Here is a 12,231-nt window from a genome sequence, read left to right on the forward strand (position 1 = left end):
TATTAGTGCGTGATTTCGCCCTAACAAGTTTTTGGCGCCGCTGCCGGGGACTCGGCGTATTTGTTTAGTTTATGTACTTACCATCATTGGTCATTAGGACTCAGTGATTAGGACGTAGTAGTTAATTACTCTTTTCGGTTGTGTTTCAGGTACTTTAGTGCGTTTATGCAAACTCGTTCTCGTGCTCGCAAGAGGACCTTAGATACAGCTGAGGAGAAAGATGAAGTTCTTGATACACCGGAGAAGTTAGATTTTGAGGATTCGGATTCAGGAACTGAGCAGAAAGAACCAGTAAATATGGGAGATCATATTGTTCAAGCTGATCCAGCTCTTATGGATTTTTCTCGGCCTAAAATTGATGACATTCAGTCAAGCATCCTTCATCCGGCTATTCAAGCTAACACCTTTGAAATCAAGCCGGGCACTATTCAGATGGTGCAGAATTCTGTTTCTTTTGGAGGAGCGGCAACTGAAGACCCCAACATGCACATAAGGAATTTTGTCGAGATCTGCAGCACTTTTAAGTATAATGGCGTGACTGATGAGGCTATCAAGTTGAGGCTTTTCCCATTCTCACTGAGGGATAAGGCTAAAGACTGGTTACATTCTGAACCAGCTGGGTCAATCACTACGTGGCAAGATCTTGCACAAAAGTTTCTGGTGAATTTTTATCCAATGGCAAAGACTGCTGCTATGAGGAGTGCTCTTACTCAGTTTGCACAGCAACCTACAGAATCTATGTGCGAGGCTTGGGAACGCTACAAGGAAATGTTGAGAAAATGTCCACATCTTGGAATGCCGGATTGGATGGTAATCACTGGTTTTTATAATGGTTTGGGGGCTCAATCTCGGCCCATGCTCGATGCAGCCGCGGGAGGCGCCTTATGGGCTAAAAGCTATACTGAGGCGTACAATCTTATTGAGACGATGGCTGCAAATGAGCATCAAAACCCAACTCAGAGGATGACATCAGGCAAGGTAGCAGGTATTCTGGAAGTTGATGCAGCCACCGCTATTGCAGCCCAGCTCCAAGCGCTATCAATGAAGGTTGATTCTTTGGCTACGTATGGAGTTAATCAAATAGCTATGGTTTGTGAGCTTTGTGCAGGTTCTCATGCTACGGATCAGTGTTCTCTTGTCAACGAATCTGTTCAGTATGTGAATAATTATCAGCGACAACAGCAGCCTGTGCCAGCGACCTATCATCCTAACAACAGAAATCATCCAAATTTCAGCTGGGGAAATAATCAGAATGCTATTCAGCCACCATATCAGCAAGGAGTAAGTAAACAGTTTAACCCACCTGGATTCCAGCAACCACAGCAGTATGCTACAAGACAATCATATCCTCAACAGGGAAGTGCAGCTGCACCTACTAGTGCTGATTTTGAGGAACTTAAGCTGTTGTGCAAGAGTCAGGCGGTTTCTATCAAGACCTTGGAAAATCAAATCGGTCAATTAGCCAATGCAGTGCTCAATCGTCAACCTGGCACTCTTCCCAGTGACACGGAAGTACCAGGCAGGAAGGAAGCTAAAGAGCAAGTCAAGGCTATTACCTTAAGGTCTGGAAAAGTAGCTGATGTTGAAAAGGCAAAAGAAGTCGAAGCTGAAGTTCAAGATGAAGAATCTAAGCAAAGGGATAAAGCGGCAGAACCAAGGAAGACTACTGTTGAACACACTCTGCCTGAGGCTAATACAGGGGAGAAACAGCTCTATCCTCCACCACCTTTTCCTAAGAGATTGCAGCAACAAAAGCTGGATAGATAGTTCAGGAAGTTTCTGGAGGTGTTCAAGAAACTTCACATCAATATACCTTTCGCTGAGGCTCTGGAACAAATGCCTAGTTATGCGAAGTTTATGAAGACTATTCTTTCAAGGAAGGTGAAACTGGATGACCTTGAAACCGTTGCTCTCACGGAAGAATGCAGCGCGGTTCTGCAACAAAAGTTACCACCAAAACTGAAAGATCCAGGAAGCTTCACCATTCCTTGCACCATTGGCAATCTAACTTTTGACAAGTGCCTTTGTGATTTGGGAGCAAGCATTAATCTGATGCCGTTGTCAATCTTTAAAAAGCTGGACCTACCTGATCCAAAACCCACATACATGTCGCTACAATTGGCGGACCGTTCCATTACTTACCCAAGGGGCATAGTTGTGGATGTGCTCGTCAAGGTGGATAAGCTCTTCTTTCCTGCTGATTTTGTTATTCTGGATTTTGAGGAAGATAAAAAGATTCCCATAATCTTGGGGAGGCCTTTCCTGGCAACTGGCCGTACCTTGATAGATGTGCAAAAAGGAGAACTTACTATGCGGGTTCAAGATCAGGATGTGACCTTCAACATATTCAAGGCAATGAAATTCCCTACAGAAGATGAGGAGTGCTTAAAAGTGGATGTGATTGATTCTGCGGTTACTTCGGAACTCGATCACATGCTAATGTCTGATGCATTGAAAAAGGCCTTAGTGAGGGAATTTGACAGTGATGATGAAGATAGCAACGAGCAATTACAATATCTGAATGCTTCTCCCTGGAAGCGAAAGTTAGATATACCATTTGAATCTCTTGGTACTTCTGACCTCAAGAACGCTGAAGGGAAGCTCAAACCATCAATAGAAGAAGCGCCTACCTTAGAGCTCAAACCATTACCTGAACACTTGAGGTATGCCTTTTTAGGTGATTCATCTACGTTATCTGTTATTATTTCAGCTGACCTTTCAGGTAGTGAGGAAGACAAGCTCTTAAGGATTTTGAGAGAATTCAAATCGGCTATAGGATGGACTATAGCAGACATCAAGGGGATAAGTCCCTCATATTGTATGCATAAAATTCTGTTAGAAGAAGGTAGTAAGCCAACTGTGGAACAGCAGCAAAGACTGAACTCAATCATGAAGGAGGTGGTGAAGAAAGAAATTCTGAAATGGCTAGATGCAGGCATCATTTATCCTATTTCTGACAGCTCGTGGGTGAGCCCTGTACAATGTGTTCCTAAGAAGGGAGGTATCACTGTGGTCGCAAATGAAAAGAATGAGCTCATCCCTACTCGAACAGTTACAGGATGGAGAGTATGCATGGATTATAGAAAATTGAACAAAGCCACAAGAAAGGATCACTTCCCTCTCCCTTTTATTGATCAAATGCTTGACAGATTGGCGGGACATGAGTATTTTTGTCTTCTGGATGGGTATTCCGGGTATAATCAGATTTGTATTGTACCAGAGGATCAGGAAAAGACTACCTTCACTTGTCCATTTGGCACATTTGCTTTTCGTAGAGTTTTGTTTGGGTTATATGGCGCCCCGGCCACCTTTCAGAGATGTATGATGGCTATATTCTCTGACATGATTGGAAATAACGTCGAAGTGTTCATGGATGACTTCTCCGTCTTTGGACACTCATATGATGAATGCTTGAATAATCTGCGCGCCGTACTCAAAAGATGCGTGGAAACTAATTTGGTGCTTAATTGGGAGAAATGTCATTTTATGGTGCGTGAAGGCATTATCCTTGGGCATAAGGTCTCTAGCAAAGGTCTGGAGGTGGACAAGGCCAAGGTGGGAGTCATTGAAAATCTTCCCCCACCTAATTCAGTGAAAGGAATCCGTAGTTTTCTCGGTCATGCGGGTTTTTATCGACGATTCATCAAGGACTTTTCAAAGATATCTAAGCCGTTGTGCAATTTACTTGAGAAAGATGTGCCTTTCAAATTTGATGATGAATGTTTGGCAGCATTCGAGACTCTCAAGGAGAGTTTGATCACGGCACCAGTTATTACAGCACCAGATTGGACAGAACCGTTTGAGATGATGTGTGACGCGAGTGACTATGCGGTAGGTGCAGTTCTGGGACAGCGCAAGAAAAATCTCTTCCATGTGGTCTACTATGCGAGTAAGACTTTAAATGGGGCCCAATTGAACTACACCACTACTGAGAAGGAGCTTTTGGCTATAGTCTTTGGCTTTGAGAAATTTCGATCTTATCTGCTTGGTACGAAAGTGACAGTATTCACTGATCATGCAGCTATTCGCTATCTGGTTTCTAAGAAGGATTCGAAGCCGAGACTCATTCGTTGGGTGCTTTTACTTCAGGAATTTGAGTTAGAGATCAAAGATAGAAAAGGTACTGAAAATCAAGTAGCTGACCATCTCTCTAGGTTAGAGAATCCCAATTCTACTTCACAAGATAGGACGTTAATCAATGAATCTTTTCCGGATGAGCAGTTGTTTGCAATTCAGGAGGAAGAACCATGGTTTGCAGATATTGTAAACTATCTTGTCAGCAATATAATGCCTCCCAATTTGACATCCGCACAAAAGAAGAAGTTTCTGCATGAGGTGAAGTGGTATATGTGGGATGAACCATATTTGTTTAGACAGGGAGCTGACCAGATCATCAGGAGATGTATCCCGTTCTGTGAGACGGAGGGGATATTACGAGACTACCATTCCACGGTTTATGGTGGACACTATGGAGGTGAGAAAACGGCAGCTCGTATTCTGCAAGCAGGTTTTTTCTGGCCCACCTTGTTCAAGGATGCTCATCAGTTTGTTTTAAGGTGTGATCGTTGCCAAAGAGTGGGAAATTTGTCAAGAAAGGATGAGATGCCATTAAATGTGATGCTTGAAGTCGAGGTCTTTGATGTATGGGGAATCGATTTTATGGGGCCTTTTATCTCATCTTGCAATAATCAGTACATTTTGCTGGCAGTCGATTATGTCTCAAAATGGGTCGAAGTTAAAGCTTTACCAACAAATGATGCAAAGGCAGTGCTAAATTTTCTTCATAAGCAAATTTTCACAAGGTTTGGAACACCTCGGGTAATCATAAGTGATGAAGGATCGCATTTTTGCAACCGTAAGTTCACTTCTATGATGCAGCGTTATAATGTGAATCATCGAGTAGCTACTGCCTATCATCCGCAAACAAATGGTCAAGCGGAAGTGTCTAACAGAGAGATAAAACGCATTCTAGAGAAGGTTGTTTGTCCATCAAGGAAGGATTGGTCTTTAAAGCTCGATGAAGCTGTTTGGGCTTACAGAACAGCATACAAAACTCCACTTGGGATGTCACCGTTTCAGTTGGTGTACGATAAGGGATGTCATCTACCGGCGGAGCTTGAGCATAAGGCCTACTGGGCATTGAAGAAATTGAACCTGGATTTAGATGCAGCTGGTAAGAAAAGAATGCTTCAGCTTAATGAACTTGATGAATTTCGACTTCAAGCGTACGAGAATAACAAAATGTATAAGGAAAAGGTGAAAAGGTGGCACGATAGGAAGCTACATCCTAAGTTGTTTGTGCCAGGGCAACAAGTTCTGTTATTCAACTCTCGGCTCCGACTTTTTCCTGGGAAGTTGAAATCAAGGTGGTCTGGACCTTTTATTATCAAAACTGTGTTTCCACATGGAGCGGTGGAAATTTTTTAGAATGATTCGGACCAAGCATTCAAGGTTAACGGTCAGCGGTTGAAGCACTACTATGGGGACATGGCAAACCGTGAGGTGGTTAGTGCCATTTTGTTGACTACGTGAGAAAGGAACGGAACGTCAAGCTAATGACGAAAAAGAAGCGCTGCGTGGGAGGCAACCCATGAATTGTTGTTACAAGAACCCTTAGAAGTTAATAACCTATCCAAAAACACAAAAAAATCAGAAAACAGGGGCTGAAAAAAAAAATTCCAGAGACCCTCTGCGCGCCCGCGCAGCTATGCTGAGCGGCCGCGCAGCTTGCTGCGCGCCCGCGCAGAAATGCTGAGCGGCCGCGCAGGGGTCAAGTTCCAGAAATTTTTTTTACAGTTCAGAAAAAAAAAAAAAAACAAAAACACTAAAACCCATTACAGCCCATAAACCCTCGAATTCTTTTCCCATTACCCCATGATTTTATCCCTCAACCCCACTCCTAATCTAATTTAACCTACTCCACACCCTATATATACATACACCTATCCTACATATCTCCCACAACTTCCTACACTTAAACCCTCTCATAAACATCAAAAATCAGTTCTTACACACTTTTATTCACAAATCAATGGCACCCAAGAGAGCACACACTATTGACAGCAGCAGCACAGTTCCTACTGCTGATTCATCAAGGGGTACTGCTGCGAGGCCTCGGTTAACTGACAGAGCCGCGAAGGAGGAGTATACTAGGCTGTTGGGGAAGCCGATTCTGAAGGAGAGGGGGTTTTTACCATCAGGGAGGGATGGTGAGTTGTTGCCCATGATTGTAGAGAAGGGGTGGATAGCTTTTTGTGAGTCACCCGAAGCAGTACCGATGAGTGTTGTTCGCGAGTTCTACGCGAACGCGAAGGCTGAAAAGAATGGGTTTTCTGTAGTTCGGGGGCTGACGGTTGATTATCATCCTGCGGCGATTCGCCGAGTGATTGGACAGCGAGAGAGGAAGCCCGAGGAGGAGAACTGGAATGAAAAGACTGCTGAGGATTTTGACTTGGATTTGATTTGTGCGACTCTCTGTCGACCGGGCACAGTTTGGAACCGCAGTCCAGCCAATAATGAGTATCGTCACTTTCCGACGATCGCCATGAACAGGTATGCCCGTGCATGGAACGCATTTATATGTGCTAATATCTTGCCTTCTTCACATGCACACGAGGTCACAGTTGAGAGAGCACAGTTGTTGTGGGGAATTCTGAATGAAGAATACTATGTGGACCTTGGTGAGTTTATCTACCAAGGAATTCTGAAGTTTTTGAGGGGAGCAAAGCATATGAACATCCCTTATGCATCCACGGTTACAAAGCTATGCCGCGTAGCAGGAGTGAACTGGCCGGCTCATGAGCAGTTGCAGTTACCAGCAGCTCCTATAGATTCTGGCACTCTGAATGGGATGCAAGAGTGGACCGGTGGTGAGCCTGAGGAGCATGGGCTGGGTTATCGTCTTCCAGGAGGGCGTCCAGCACGAGGTGCTACTATGGCCAGGTCAGGGCGTTGTGAGGCTAGTTCTTCGAGAGCTCAGGAGGGTGCTGGGATGGGTGATGCCCAGTATAGGAGGCTTTCACGGCGGATGGATGCCATGTATGAGACGCAGAGCAGGTTTGCTCAGGAGCTCACCCTTGCATTAGGGACTGCTTTTCGAGGCCTTGGAGCTGATATCCAGTGGCCAGTTTTTGGTGAGGACTCTGCATACCCGCCGCCTGATACTCCACCCACTAAGGGTGATGATGATGATGACTCCGAGTAGGTATACCCTGTGTTCCTTTCTACTACCTTCACTGGGGACAGTGAAGATTTTAGGTTTGGGGGTGGTAGTTAAGGAATATTTTGTGTGTGTCATATAGTTGCATATTCATGATAGTTAGTTCATATAGTTGCATAATTTTTGTCATATAGTTTTTTTTTATAGCTTTATTTGTTGTCATATCATATAGCTCATGCATATACCATGATCCCTTTTGCAATGATTTATCGACTGAATTGTGATATTGATGCGAGTGTAGTGATAGCATTAAAGTGATATTAAGTTGTGTAGGTTGATATGCATGCTAGAAGCACTTGTATTATCACTAAGTCTTAGAGAATGCTGAAGGACTAGATTGTTGTTATGATCTGATTATTTTCGAGGATAATCTATTTATTATGCTTACAATTTGATAATAGGTTCTTAGTGGTAAAGGCATGAAAAAGAAAAAAATGGAGTAAAAATGGAATTTGTTGCTAGTTGTGGCTAGGCGTCAAATGGCTAGTAGCCGGCTCGCATGTTATGCGAGTAGTCTAGGGTTGAGCAAGATGGAGCGAAACGCACTTGCTCAAAAAAAAAAAAAAATTGCGTAATTGATCAAGAGTGGGCTCTTTGGTATTCGAGTTATTAAGTTCTTAGGGGACTTTGTGCCTAGTGACCTAAGGCTTTTAGAGTCTGGGATCCGCTAACCTAACGCTCGTTACATGGATACCATTGTATAAGTCTTTTGTGGACCTCACTCACTGCACAGTCAAATAAGCATTTGCGTTGTAAATAAAAAGCACGATTCCGTAGTAAGCTCTAAAGTTCTTGTAGTGTTGTATATCACTTTGTGCCTAGAATTTTTATTCTTTGTATAATCGTAGGATTGCCTTGAGGAAAGTCTAGTCATAGTAATTGGTCTAGTTCCGAAGCATATCTGTTAAGCATTTGCACACACCACGTTTCTGGCGGTATGTCCGTTTGCATGAGTTTCTTGATCTTTAGTGTCTAACTGCATTCGTTGAGACGTGACAATTTGATTGGTTAATTGTAGTAAGGGGGATCGTTGCATTTTCATATAGATTGCATTCATGCATATTTTTATTTGTTTTTGAGTCTGTGACGCTTGAGGACAAGCATCGATTTAAGTTTGGGGGTGTGATAAGTGGCATTTTATATCACTTAGAACGTCTTAAAATGGCTTAAATTGGTGTCTTGAAATCAAGTATTTTGTGTATTTGATGCGTTTTTCTAGTGTTTATGCATTTCAGGGTATTAGTTGCATTTCGGAGGAGGAATCATCAAGAATAAGCCTTGGCATGAGTTCACCATTGCGAGAGGAAAAGAACGGGCAGATTACGGAGAAGAAACGGAGCAAACCTGGAAATTTTCCAGTAGGGTCCTGCGCGCCCGCGCAGCTATGCTGAGCGGCCGCGCAGCAGCCTTGCGCGCCCGCGCAGAAATGCTGAGCGGCCGCGCAGGGTCGGGGAAAATAATATATTATTTTAGACTTCTACTTCTGTTTAGCTTCCAACTTCTATGTAATCTGAGTTTTATGGGACTATTATATAAGTAGATTTGAGACGTTTTTCACAGGGTATTAAGAGGGGATTATGTTTTAGATTGTGTTTTGCAAGAAGCGAAGGAGATAAGGAAGAAGACCGATTTAGCACACAGCAACGAAGAGGAAGCATATATTCTTGTGATTCTTGTTTCGTTGTAACGTTGGATGCTAGTTTTCTTGCTTTGACTTATTTACTCTTGTGACGTACTCTGTTTTAATATAATTAGTTTAGTTGTTATTTTCTTGTGTTTGTTTATCATGATTTCATATGAACCCATGATGGCGATAAGTTCTATTATGGGCTAATCGTGATCATGGGGTTGCAATGGATTTATTATGGAATTCTTTAGTTAATTGTTAATACTTTAGTGTGTGATGATTGCATGATATCTAGTATTGGTTGTGCATATTCGTCTTATGTGCGTCGCGAACATATAAGATAGGGTGTTAATCTCTTGTGAAGCGACAGTGGATCTTGAGGTTTAGAACTTGCCATGCTAGCATAGGTTCATGTACGTTGTGCATGATTAGTGGGTAACTCTAACAGTTTTATTTGCCCTATGTAATCAAAAGGAGTAACTTGTGCTTAAATCGTTGTGTTGTCAATTTCTGTAGACATATAGGAACTCAACATAATTGATGACTATTCAATTTCTATCTTAATTGTGGATGTTTGGTAGAATGGTATTAGTACAATGAAAGTTGGCTTTTATCAGTTTTGTGTTATTCGATTAATATCATCACTGTCACATGCTAAAGGTAATAACTATGGCTATAGAAGGAAGTAATAATGAAGTTGTGATCTCATGAGTGTTTTATTATTGATAAATTGCAGTGTTAGTTAAGTGGTTAATTAAGTAGTTAATTATAGTTAATATTTAATCAACAATTTTAAGTGTTATTATCTTAACATTGAGAAGTAATCATACATTGGTGAGTGAGTTAAATTAGACAATAACTTAGTCTGAGTCTCTGAGGGAACGAACTAGAAAGTATTCTATATTACTTGCGAACGCGTATACTTGCGTGAATATTAGTGCGTGATTTCGCCCTAACAGGAACGCACATAAACTATAAATTAACAATGCAGTCCCCTGCAGCAGCGCCAAAAACTTGTTAGTCGCTAAACACGCGCTAATAATTCACACAAGTATACGCGTTCGCAAGTAATATAGAATTTTTTTCTAGTTCATTCCCACAGAGACTGACGTTGGTTAACTATTTAATTCATGCACTTGAGAAACAATGTATGGTTATTATTCAATGCTAAGACAATAACAATTTGGGTTATTTATAACTAAGAATTAAGCTAACAATTATAACTAAGAGAATAAGATTGGTTAAATTAATATATATGACAAACATGAGATTCTAACTTCATTAAATACTTCATTCAATAGCCTTATTATTCTTAACCTTAGCATGCAATGGTGATGACACTAATCAGACAACATGAAACTGATAAACGCCAACTTTCGTTGCACGAGTACCATACTACCAGACATCCAGAAAAGAGATAGAAGCTGAATAGACACCAATTATATTGAGACCCTATATGTCTATAGATATTGACAATATAACGGTTTAAGCACAAGTTATCTATCTTGATTACATAGGGAAAGTAAGATGGATAAAATTACCTACGAATCATGCATAACAATAACACATGAACCTATACTAGCATGGCAAGTTCTAAATCCTTAAATTCACTACCGCTTCATTAAGAATTAACACGCTATCTTACAAGTTCGCGACTCTTATAAGACGAATAAGCACAACCAATACTAGGTTATCATACAATCACCACACACTAAGGCATCGAAACAATTTAACTAAAGAAATCCATAAATTAATCCGCTAGAACCCCACGATAACAATTAGCCCATAACCGGACTCATCATTAACGTGGGTTCCGATGAAAGCATGGTATAACAAATGTAGTCTTAATACTTAATAACAAATCCAAGTACGAAACAAGAGTAAAGGTTCACAAGTAAGAAAACTAGCATCCAAGTTACAACTTAGAACAAAGATTCACAAGTAAAAACAAGATCTTCTTCATCTTCATTGAATCGTGCTAATACGGTCTTCTTACAGCTCTCCTTGCGCTCTGGTACTTTTCTCTCATGAAAATGTTCTTATTAGAATATATATAGCAGCCCTAATCAATCTGGAAGTCTCCCAATTATAATTACATTAGAATCAGGATTCAAAACTTTCGCACCGGCTTGGCCGCGCGCTATCACAGCGTGGGCGCGCTGTCATTCTGGAATCTGGCGAGCCCGCCGCTATCACAGCGCGGGCGCGCCATCCTTCTGGGAAAAACTCAGATTTCATCTTTTTCCTTGCTGCTTCGAGCCGGCTTTCCACGAGCTTTTATTCCAACACCACCTTGACACCAAATTAGCACAAATACAATGCTAATCCACCTGATTACCTAGATAATGCTCGAAATGCAAAAATACTAGAAAACACATTAAAACACTTAACGACTTGAGTACAAATGCATCAATTCAAAGCTTATTAGAGCATAATAAAGTGTCATAAATGCCACTCAACATCTGGCTAGTATCTGAAAATTCAACAATCAATGGTTTATGAAGAATAAGGCTTATGGCTCAAGATCAATAAGAATCAGGGTTCAAGGTTGAATAGTTTAAAGTGCTTGCAATATAAAACATGTTTTATTTTGAATACTAGCAACATGTTATGAGAAAGTTTGAAAATATTTGTAATATCTTGAAGAAGGTTCAGAAGTACTTGCCTTATCACCAATGATTTCCAACTTTACTTTTACCCATCTAACAGCTTTACTTTTCCATCACTTTCCTTCTTTTTATATGCCTTGCTTCTATTCATCGATCACTTGCTTTCTTTTTCTACACTTTAGTTCTATTTAATGATCATTGGCTTTCTTTTCTATGCCTCTCTTACTCTGCTAGGCATCATAATAATCTTTCAATATTCAATCTCATATTATTCTAATCGTTACATAGACGTCATAAGCTTTTATCTACCCTTCGTTTTACCCAAATCCAATTTACGGATTGAAAGTTATGACTAAAACAGTCAAACAATAACCACATAGGCATATAACACATCAATCAGATAGCACGTAGCACATAGCATACATGATATTCGATCAAAATAATTTTTCAGAGAAGATTCGGGGTTAAAATGATTTTCCAAGTATTTAATACAAATTTTTGAACATTTTTCGAAATTTAAACGAGACCCCGAATCATTTTATAATTAAATAATATAGTTCGAACACCTGAATCTGACTTTAAAATAATTTTATAATAATTATCAAGCCTTGAAAATAATTTAAAATAATATTTAAAGCTCAAAACTATTTTTCAAATTTTTTAAATAAATAATTAAATAAATTAAAATAATCAATTAAAATTAATTAATAACTAATTAAATTAATTAATCAATCAAAATTTAAATTAATTAACTAATAAAATATTTAATTATCAAC

At 40.4% G+C, this 12,231-nt stretch overlaps 1 non-coding gene across 1 annotated transcript; it reads right to left on the reverse strand.

Annotated features, from left to right (window-relative positions):
* Positions 1–690: 690 nt before the first annotated feature.
* Positions 691–797, reverse strand: LOC141709689 (small nucleolar RNA R71). The gene has a single exon (XR_012570254.1). It is a non-coding gene; the product is annotated as a small nucleolar RNA R71 (small nucleolar RNA).
* Positions 798–12,231: the final 11,434 nt, after the last annotated feature.

This window comes from Apium graveolens, chromosome 2, assembly GCF_009905375.1.
Source record: "Apium graveolens cultivar Ventura chromosome 2, ASM990537v1, whole genome shotgun sequence".
In the NCBI taxonomy this organism is placed as follows: Eukaryota; Viridiplantae; Streptophyta; class Magnoliopsida; order Apiales; family Apiaceae; genus Apium; species Apium graveolens.